The sequence below is a fragment of the Nicotiana attenuata genome, chromosome 5 (assembly GCF_001879085.1).
Source record: "Nicotiana attenuata strain UT chromosome 5, NIATTr2, whole genome shotgun sequence".
NCBI lineage: Eukaryota > Viridiplantae > Streptophyta > Magnoliopsida > Solanales > Solanaceae > Nicotiana > Nicotiana attenuata.
In genome coordinates, this window is record NC_031993.1 from 32,939,014 (window position 1) to 32,949,985 (window position 10,972).

Here is a 10,972-nt window from a genome sequence, read left to right on the forward strand (position 1 = left end):
CAAGTTGAGTGGATGTTCGAATGGTTTCCGACAGAGGAGTTCATCGTCCGATCTAGAGACGCACCTTTCCTGATACTAATTGGCCTAAGAGGCACCTACCCTTACGTCCCGCTGCGAGTTATGAGGCAAGCTGGTAGGAAGCAGGTCATACCCAGGGTTGACAAGATGAGCCACTTTCGAGCCGACTTCTAAGGCGATGATAGCCCCTACAAGTGCCAAGCCCAACACATGTGGCATAGCAAGATCGTAATGGGAAAAGACACCATAGAGTCAGACAGATACCACGCCAATTGCACTCCTTTCTATTCAGGTTGGTTGGAAGACAATCATGATGGTTTGGGCTAGTCAGGGTTTGTTCGAGGCCACAGGATCATAGACGAAAAAGCCAAAGCACAAGTCACGTACAACCAGTTGGGAACAATACCTTGACTGCATGTGACTATGAAGTCCATATTGCTCCCAAAGAACCTGGTTCATCCAAGAGGGTGCCTGTGGGCAGCAAAGTGAGCCTTGGTGCAGGAGAGTGGGGCTAAGGATGCTGAGATTGAGAGCCTGAAGAACAGGCTGATAGAAGTAGAAAATAAGAGGGATGCTCTCAGAACTGAGCTTGCAAAGGAAAAGGAGAAGAATGTAGGCACTCTTTATGACATGTTGAAGCTGCTACAGGCCAGAAACCAAGAACTTGGTCTTTCCCCGTCTTAAACCCTTCCTAGCCTAGTTAGAAAACCAGTGACCCGAATGGGATATTTTTTTGTCTTTTTGCTCATGATACAGTACCTTTATTTCCTTCTATGCTTTGTGGACAACTCTTATTAATGATAATCACTACATTTTTGCTCTAAGTGTTTGTTGATGCTTCTTAGATGGCTAATATCTTTATATTGATAAGTGATACTTGACTCCATGATTGCATTTAAAGTAGCTTAAATGGCCATGAGTAAGATCATACAAAATCTGGTTATTTGACATAATTATGCAACTTTTCGATGATGCCATAAGGGGGAAGAAAAGTTGTGTTTTTTACTTTCGACTGTGATGTTTATAACCTAATGAACCTGGTCCTTGATGATTTGTGACTTTAATATGAAAAGTGTTCTAACATTGTGTTGATGCTAAGTTGAGTTAAAACAGATTTCATATTTATGAAAAGCACAGAGTTTGTCATCATCAAAAAAGGGGGAATTTGTTCACCTAAGTAAGTTTTGATGATTTAAAAAAGACACACATTCATGAACCAGGTCCATATACAGTATACATAGGGCAGGGGCAGATTCAAGCACAAGGCATGCACATGAAGGAGATAAGCATAAGTAGTTAAATCGGATATCTCCAAAATGAAAAGGTTGCATAATTAATAAGGATTAGAACTCCTTACTTGAAGAGAACTCTATCCTAGATAAGGGAGGAGTTAGAAGTTGAAGATTGTATACGGTAAAAATCGAGGAGTATGATTTTGAAGGCTTAAATCGGGCTATTGGCCCGAGTCTGGGAGACTCGAAGTGAGTGTCGTATCCGACTAAGGGGCACCTACCTCGAGGAAGCTGATCAAATACCTGGCACGGGCTGCATCGAGGGCGGCATTGTCTCAAAGTCAATCAAGGAAGAGCGGGAAATTCACAAGGACACGTGGACCTGGACATTAATTATAGGATAAGGGTTGTACGAAATGGTACAGATCCGTGCTAGGCCGTTATACACCTGTACCAATAGAATTCTTTACCTTTATGAGTAAGGTACTATGTTAGGGTTTTCTCCTCCTATATAAAGGGGACCCCAATCATTTTTGTAAGGTATCAGATCATTCACTGCAATAGAACATTCTTATTCTTCTCTTGTTTAACATGCTCAGCAATTATTCTTTAGCTTTATTGCCTTTACTTTATTACTCATACTTTATTGGTTTTAGCTGACCTCGAGGTCCCTGGATAGACAAGCTTGAGGCCCCCTACTGTTCTGATAACATTGATTTGGTTCTTTATTTCTTCTTACTTAAGCTTAACATTACTCATATAATCACTAGTATTAGAATATATCACGTATCTTTAAAACCACAAATCATCTTTAATTGTTACTTACATTTTTTGAGGTAAACAGTTTGGCGCCCACCGTGGGGCTAAAGATAATAGTGATTATTTTAGTGCTAGTTTTCTGATAACACACGTTATTCTTCATACTTTTTCTTGTCAAAGATTCTTTGATTTCAGGCTTAATCATGTCTAGCACACAGAACGCACCCGCTCACGACAGTGAAGGACTTGGAGAAAACAGCGGCATAAGGCTCGGTGTACCACCCGTAAACCCCGAAGGAGTGCCAAACATGGAGCCAGTTGATATCAGATCCCACAACGCTCTAAATACGGATACAGGCACAGACCTCGCAAGGAACGCACACAGGGAAACCCGAGCCGGAGGCCAGGAAGCAGGAGGACTGGAAGAAGGAGGAGTTAGCCTTCAGGTGATATTCGAAATTCTACAAGCTCAGCAAGTTGCCATCACTCAGCTTCAGAGTCAGAACAGAACTCCCAACACCGCCGAACTAGTAAACACGCAGCATGAACCAGTGCTGGAAAGGCCCGATGAAAGCGGCTTGGGGACTGACCCCACAATCATGAAAATGCTCGAGGAATTGACTAAAAGAGTCGAGTCAGGAGAAAAGAAGATAGAAGACAACGACAAGAAGGTGGAAACTTACAACTCCCGAGTAGACCAGATACCGGGAGCACCTCTAGTTTTGAAGGGTTTAGATACCAAAAAATTCATACAAAAACCTTTCCCCCCAAGTGCAGCTCCGATGCCCATTCCCAAGAAGTTCCGCATGCCCGATATACCAAAGTACAACGCGACAACTGACCCTAACGAACATATTACTTCTTACACTTGTGGAGTTAAAGGAAATGACTTGAATGATGATGAAATTGAGTCTGTATTGTTAAAAAAGTTTGGGGAAACACTATAAAAGGGAGCTATGATCTGGTATCACAACTTAGCTGTTAACTCCATTGATTCGTTTGCTATGTTGGTGGATGCCTTCGTGAAAGCACACGCTGGGGCCATAAAGGTGGCCCCAATAAAATCGGACGTATTCAAGATAAAACAAAGGGACGACAAAATGCTAAGAGAGTTCATGTCCCGGTTTCAAATGGAAAGAATGGAACTACCTCTGGTCTCTGACGATTGGGCAGTTCGGGCCTTCATGCAAGGTTTGAATGAAAGAAGCTCGATAGCATCTCGACAGCTAAAACAGAACTTGATCGAGTATCCATCTGTAACATGGTCGGATGTGCACAATCGCTATCATTCAAAAATCAGGGTCGAGGATGACCAGTTGGGAGCCCCCTCAGGCTCAGTTCACCCAAACAGGTTCGTAGCCAAGCCCCCGAGGGACACAGACCGGGGATCAAGATCTAACAAAGAAAGATATCAACCATACGTCGAAGATAGAAGAAACATTTCAAGGCGTAATGCACCTCAGAATGATCGAAAAGTAGATCGAGGACAAAGCTCCCGGAGATTCATGAGCAAAATCGGGTCTGACAGGCGCTCAGGACCAGTGGAGGCTCCCAAATTATCAGAATAGAACTTCAGTGTCGACGCCTCAAGTATCGTCTCTGCCATTGGCAAGATTAAAGATACTAGATGGACCAAGCCCATACAGACAGATCCTTCCCAGAGAAACCCCAACGTAATATGTAAGTACCATGGTACTCATGGGCATAAGACCGAGGATTGCAGACAACTTAGAGAGGAGGTAGCTCGACTATTCAACGAGGGGCACCTTCTTGAATTTCTCAGTGACCGGGCTAAAAACCATTCCCGAGAAAGAGATGCAAACACGAAGAATGAACACGAAGAACCTCAGCACGTCATTCACATGTTCATCGGTGGAGCAGACATCCTATAGGGACCTACATTCAAGCATACTAAAATATCCATCACAAAAGAACAATGGAGTCGAAGTTATGCGCCACAGGACGCTCTATCATTCTGTGACAAAGAAGCATAAGACATATCCCAACCTCACAACGACGCCCTAGTAATCTCTCTATCCTTTTGAATAAAATTTAGGTTAAATGTGTTTTAGTGGATCCAGGTAGCTCGGCGAACATAATTAGATCGAGGGTCGTGAAACAACTCGTCCTACAAGATCAGGTTGTACCTACATCTCGGGTGCTGAATGGCTTCAACATGGCAAGTGAAACCACGAGGGGAGAAATTATCTTGCCTGTAAACGTAGCTGGGACCATACAAGACACCAGGTTCCATGTCATCGAAGGCGACATGAGATATAACGCATTTCTTGGGAGGTCGTGGATACACAATATGAGGGCAGTGCCTTCGACTCTCCATCGGATGGTAAAGTTCCCAACAGAGGAGGGAGTGAAAACAGTCTACGGAGAACAGCATGCTGCAAGAGAGATGTTCGCAATCGAGGAAGTGGTACCGGCACCAGAACACTTGACCTCGATGACATCGACTTACAAAGGTAAGCAGGAGGCTAAGTAGTGGTCACGACACCGAGCGTCGACGGAAGCGAAGTAACAGGTAACCAAATGCGAAGACCCTCAAACACTCCCTGTTCCCGAAAAGCCTGATGCTACCAAGCCCACCGCTAAAAAGAAAGGTACACCTGGGAACGGGACTAGTCCCCGATCTCAGGAAAAACTCATTTAGTTTCTTGTGGATGATATAGATGGCATTGCTTCGATTTGACAGGGATTCTACTCGAGGGATAAATAGGTAAAATAATTAAAACTTATATTGATGAGATGACTGGTTAAGTCCCTATGCGCAGAGGACCACTTTAATTCATTTGCAGGAAATAATCAACATTTCGGGGCAATACGACACGAAGCTCATTCCAGAAAAGTGTTCCCTCGGAGTTGGGGCGACTGAGTTTCTTGGCCTTCGCAGCGTCAAAAGAGGGCACCGAAATCATCCGCGACCAGGTCAAGGTCCTCGGAGACGTCATGGTCACGGATAGCGAGACCTCGAAGTTATTGGAAGAGGAGCTTACTTGCACGACACAGTGGAAGCTCTCAAAGGCTCGTGCTCTCGAGAGCATCCCTTCCTACACAAAGGCTGCGGGTTATAAAGCATACGTTGTACAGTCTAATCAAGTGATCGAGGGTGAAGGACATCCCCTCAATTTGGCTCGAAAAGAACCTGATTAAGTAAACAATTTGCCAGAAGGAGGGGTAGATCTGGCCGAGCATTACTCGGAACCGTTGGCAAAAGTCGAGGATAACCGGGTCTATGGGACCCTAGGTCGGAATTGCAGGGCCCAATGTAAACGGGTAAGTATATACACTCAAGTACCCTGCTTTATATGTGGTTATATCTTCCTCAGAGGAAGGAATCACTACTTTTTTATCGCCCCATTCGCAATCCTCTTTTACTTGATCAAGCTCGGCCTTGGTCACCAAACAATTATATCGAGACATAGGCACGCATCGGCCTGGCATGGAAACAGGTTTTCCATTTATAAAATCGGATGTTATCTCACACGGCGGGGGAATGCATTCTTCGATACAAGGTGGCACTACCGTTTTACTCTTGGTGTATCGAGAAGATGAAGGAGCCTTTTCCTTTTGAGGAACAAATTTGGATGTTTTAGCCATCACTATGTGGTAGATCCAAGAAGGTAAAAAATGTTGTTAGTAAAGAGAAGGGAGAGTTCAAGGAAATTGAAAAAGGCTAAATGAGACTTTGGAAGCACTGAGAGAATAAAGTTTGTAAGGTTATGGGATTTGTCTATTTACAAAGATCGTTTAAACGTGCTGAGGAAGCCTTTAGAAGCCAAAAGGCCGACCGTCAGCCGCCTACAATTAATGGTTTTGGGAATCGTACAAAAGGAAACCCTTCAGTCACTTCAACCGCTTACGTTGCGATGTTGACATCAGGACCTAGGCATCAGGAATTAGTTTGTCAGAAATTATTAAGGGCAGTCTACAAGTTGAGTTCGAGTGGACACTTACTCAACTATTAAGCCCAAGGGCTACCCGAGTTCGAGCAAATTCTCACTCGGGGACTATCTATAAAGCCTAAGGGCTATCTTTGTTTCGAGTTCGAGCAAACACTCACTCTACTATTAAGCCAAAGGGCTACCCGAGTTCGAGCAAATTCTCATTCGGGGACTATCTATAAAGCCTAAGGGCTGTCTTTATTTCTAGTTCGAGCAAATACTCACTCGACTACTAAGCCCAAGGGCTACCCGAGTTCGAGAAAATTCTCACCCGAGGACTATATATGGAGCCCGAAAGAGCCAACTCTATTCCAAATTCGAGACCTTGCTCTCACTCAACTCAGACTCAGAAGTCCCAACGTCTCGAGCTCGCATCAAATCAGTCTAAGCTTAGTTCGAGGATTAACAAAAAACCTTAAAAGGCATTATATTAGTCGATTAAAACCTAAGGGTTTATTATGTTTCGGGTCCAGTATTCGGACTAATCGCTGGAGTTATACACTCGGATTTTTCACAAATGAAGGTAGAATGGAATTTAACACGAATCGAAGAAAAAATGGAGAAATTCTTCTATTAAAAACAGATGAATACAAAGCCCACGAGGGGCACTTACACAGAAACAAAGAAGCAAAAACAACAGCCAAGGACCTAATCCACTTTCGGGGGTATATCCTCAAGAGAGACATCTTCGAGAACCTCTTCCTCGGGGACTCAATCTCGATCCTTAGAGAAGATTGTGGCCTGGTGAAGAACTTGGCGAGTATGGGTCTTGTCAACACAACTATTATGAAGCCACTTCTTGGGACATTGCATCGGTTTGGGATGCAAAAGTTAGTAGATGATAGTGCCACCTCATTCCATGGAAAGCAAAAGGAATGAAGCGCCACACCAGGTTGAAGTTAAGAGAGATGAGCAGCAATGTAAAGTCCACATATCTTCCGATACAGGAAGAATTCGGTGCCCTTCTCTCATTGTTTCGAGCCAACAATGCCAACAACAACAACAACAACAACAACAACCCAGTACCAACCCAGTGGGATAAAGCTTTAAAAAGAGAAGGAGCCTTGGCGTAGCAGGTAAGGTTGCTGCCATGTGACCTTGCTGTCACAGATTTGAACCATAAAAGTGGGTGATTAGAAGAAGAGATAGAGAGAGGAAAGGGCGAGAAGATGATGAAGAAGGAATGTGAGTAGTTTTGTTCAACCAAGTAGCCCCCTATTTATAGAAAGTCAGTGACGGTTCGGCGGCACAATGTCACGCCCCGAACCTGGGCCTGGACGTAACACGGCACTCAGTGCCTGACTACATGTGACCGAGCGAAACAACTGGCTGGCTGAATCAACATGTGGTATCATAACATACTGAATGCGACAGATAAACTAACACATGCTGATATACTAAAAGTGTGGATGATATAAATCAAAGTGTGGAAATACTAATACAATTCTGAAACATATTTGTAGCCAACATAGCTTAATATGAAAAGCATGTGACTCTGTCTAACTGTTACTCTAGTCTATGAAGCCTCTAATGAAGTACTGAACACACTGACTACCTGTAAATACTGAAAGACCGCAAAGTAATGATAATGCCCCGAAAGAACTAGGGATCACCAAACAGCTGGTACTCCTAGCGCTCTGAATCATCAACCTGTAAATCATTACCTGCATTGTGAGATGCAGGCCCCGGGCAAAAGGGACGTCAGTACATTTGAATTGTACTGGCATGTAAAGCAACTGAAAGAAAGAATTATAAATGCTGAAACTGAAACTAAGCTGATAACTGAAATGATAACTATTGAAACTGAAATTGAAGTGAGAACTGGTAGCTGAACTGATAACAGAAAAGATAACTGATAACTGATAACTAAACTGATAAGTGAAAAGATAACTGATAACTAATAACAGAACTGATAACTGAAAAGATAACTGATAACTGACAACTGAATAAAGGAAGTAAGGATATGAATACTCCCTCTTCTAAATTATGAACAACCTGTTTATCTGAATAAGCTACGGCCTCGGGCCAAATATATATGTGCACAAGCTACGGCCTCAGGCCCAAGTATACGTATACATAACTACGGTCTCAGGCCCAAAAGTGCATAAAGAATAAACTACGGCCTCAGGCCCAAACATGCATAAAGCATAAACTACGGCCTCAGGCCCAAGTATGCATAAAGCATATAAACTTCGGCCTCAGGCCCAAGTATGCATAAAGCATATAAACTACGGCCTCAGGCCCAAATACAGATGTTCAACATTCAGGAATTTAAAATCAGAAACTGAGAATCATACTGCAATACATGATAGTGAAATACTGAATCACACCGAGTTACATGATACAGGAATACTGAATAGGACTAGACTGAGACATGTATTCTTGAACTGATTATGAACACTGAAACTTCAACTGTTTATGGCATACTGAGTAATCTATACTAAGACTCGGGGGCATCAAACCTAAGTCTATATTGAATACGCACTGAGCTCACAACGTTCAGAATGAAAGTCATGAACAAGTTATGAAGCTAGAGAATAGAAGTTCTACAACTATTCAAGGAACTAGGCTTAACTATATTTCTGAGGCAATTAGTGACGTCGTAAAAGAAACGTAGTGTAGGGAGAATCATTAAAATTCCCAAACATAGAGAGTTAGCCTCACATACCTTAACTTCCTGCTCTTGAGCATAATACAACATTCGCCAACCCTTTCAACTTTAATCTATATCAATACAAGTCAAAGGGATTCCAAATTAGCAACAATAGTCATGTTTTGGTCACTTAGGCATTTTATCAAACACTCAGTGGCATAAAGCTTCATAGCCCTTATTAATGGTGTCTCTACACCCAATAACCCATTCTCTTGCTCCAAGATAAATTCTAAAGTCTCAAATGGTTATAATCAATATTATTCTTTATCACCCATAAGGTAATCAACACCCATAACCAATAATAACCAATCAACAACCCAAACCTATCACCGTTCATGCTTTTCTATCAAACCCATCAACTCATATCTCATGAACTAGAGTCTATAATCATTAATTCAATGATAGAATCAATTAGAGGGTGAAGATATTACCTTTTTGACGTTCAATCTTCTTGAATTCGAGCTCTAGGGTTTCTTATCTCAACAATGGTGTCCCAATCGAATATCTAATGATATGGAGGGTTTACCCATGTTAATAAGGTGTTGGGGAATTGAAATAAACTTAGAATCACCATTAGAACTTACCTTGGGTGGTGGAGGGACCCTTAAGGAGCTAGGTTTTTGAGAGTTTTCCTTTCTAGAGCAAGTTTTTATGTTTTGGGGTTGTGGGGGACGAAATAGGGCTAAAAAAAATGACTTCCCAAGTCATCCACCACGTCCCGGTTGGCGCGGCCGCGGTCCCGACCGCGGTAAATCGCTGGAACACTGCCTCGCCACCACGGTCGCGGTAAAACGCGGCGGACCGCGGTGGTTGCATACCATCTATAAAACGGGCATAACTGTTTGCACAGAGGTCCGTTTGGGTTGCACAATATATCGTTGGAAAGCTATTTCAAAGGTCTACAACTTTCATGCTTTCAGTTTTCCCAAATTCCTTACACATTTTCACTAAAACCTGCTAGAACACGGACCTTCTGCAAACTTAGTCGATTTTGTCAAATCTTATGCACCTCACTTTCCATCTTGATTTTTAAACAACTATTTTCACCCATAATTATCCCGATAGGACTTCATATGTCCAAAATATAACCTTAATACTCCTTTAACTCATTCATACCTAATTGGAATGTGCAGCATGTTACATTATCTTACCCTTGGAATCATTCGTCCTCGAATGATTATCTTGACTGTAACTTCTGCTAACTCCGGACCTTAAACGAGTCTGGTGCAAACATGAACTTTCATTAACACTTGTATACTAAACTGAATGAATACATGATTATTGAACTGTTGATATACTAAACTTAATGACTGCTGCATCGACTGAATATTGGTCTGCCATGGATACATGAATACAGAACTAACATGGATATTCGAATATTGAACTGGCACGGATATTTGGGAATTGAACTAAACATCAATATTAGAGTACTAAGCTGGCATGAATACCTAAGTATTGGACTGACATGAGTAGCTGAGTATTGAACTGACTTGAATATCTGAGTATTGAACTAACATGAGTATCTGAGTACTGAACTGGCATGAGTATCTGAGTACTGAACTAACATGAGTATCTGAGTACTGAACTGGCATGAGTATCTGATTGCTGGAAACTTGAATGTTATAACATGACACGTGAAATACTGGATGTACCACCACTAATTCTAGTGGAAACTCTAACTCATAAGCTAATTGACCGATCCTTCGCAAGATTCTATATGGACAAATATAGTAGTGACTATGCTTTCCCTTCTTTCCAAATCTCATAATGCCTTTCATAGGCGAAACATTCAGAAACACCCAATCACCAACTTGAACCAACCAATTGGCGATCTACATCTTCTCCCATACAGAGTCTTGCACGGTGCCATCTTGGTACTGAAATGGTAGGTGTTATTATTAGTAAGGTCAATGAGAGGTATGTGATCATCCCAATTACTGTTAACATCAAGGACATATCCTCAACTGTTTAAATAAAATGCTCTGCCTGGCCATAAAGTTTACGACGTTATTTTTCATGTCGTTCAACCAATAAACCTCCTTGGTCATGATGCATATTTGGGAATCTGGATAGAAAGAATACCTAGAATTATGGGCTTTTAACATGATCTTTCCTCTTTAAGTCCATCTATGTCTGGGACACACAATCTGTCCTAGTACCTCAAAGTACCATCATCTCCCCCTTATTCAAAAGCCATCATCTTATACTTGTGAATCTCCTCTTTCAACTGCAACACGTAGGGATCATCAAATTGTTTCTCCATCTCTATGGCTACTAAGGGGGACAAGTTCTGTTCTAGACAACAACTCCGTTATCTTCGAAGTCCGAAGTCGAACTCCTATCTTTGCCGGTGAACT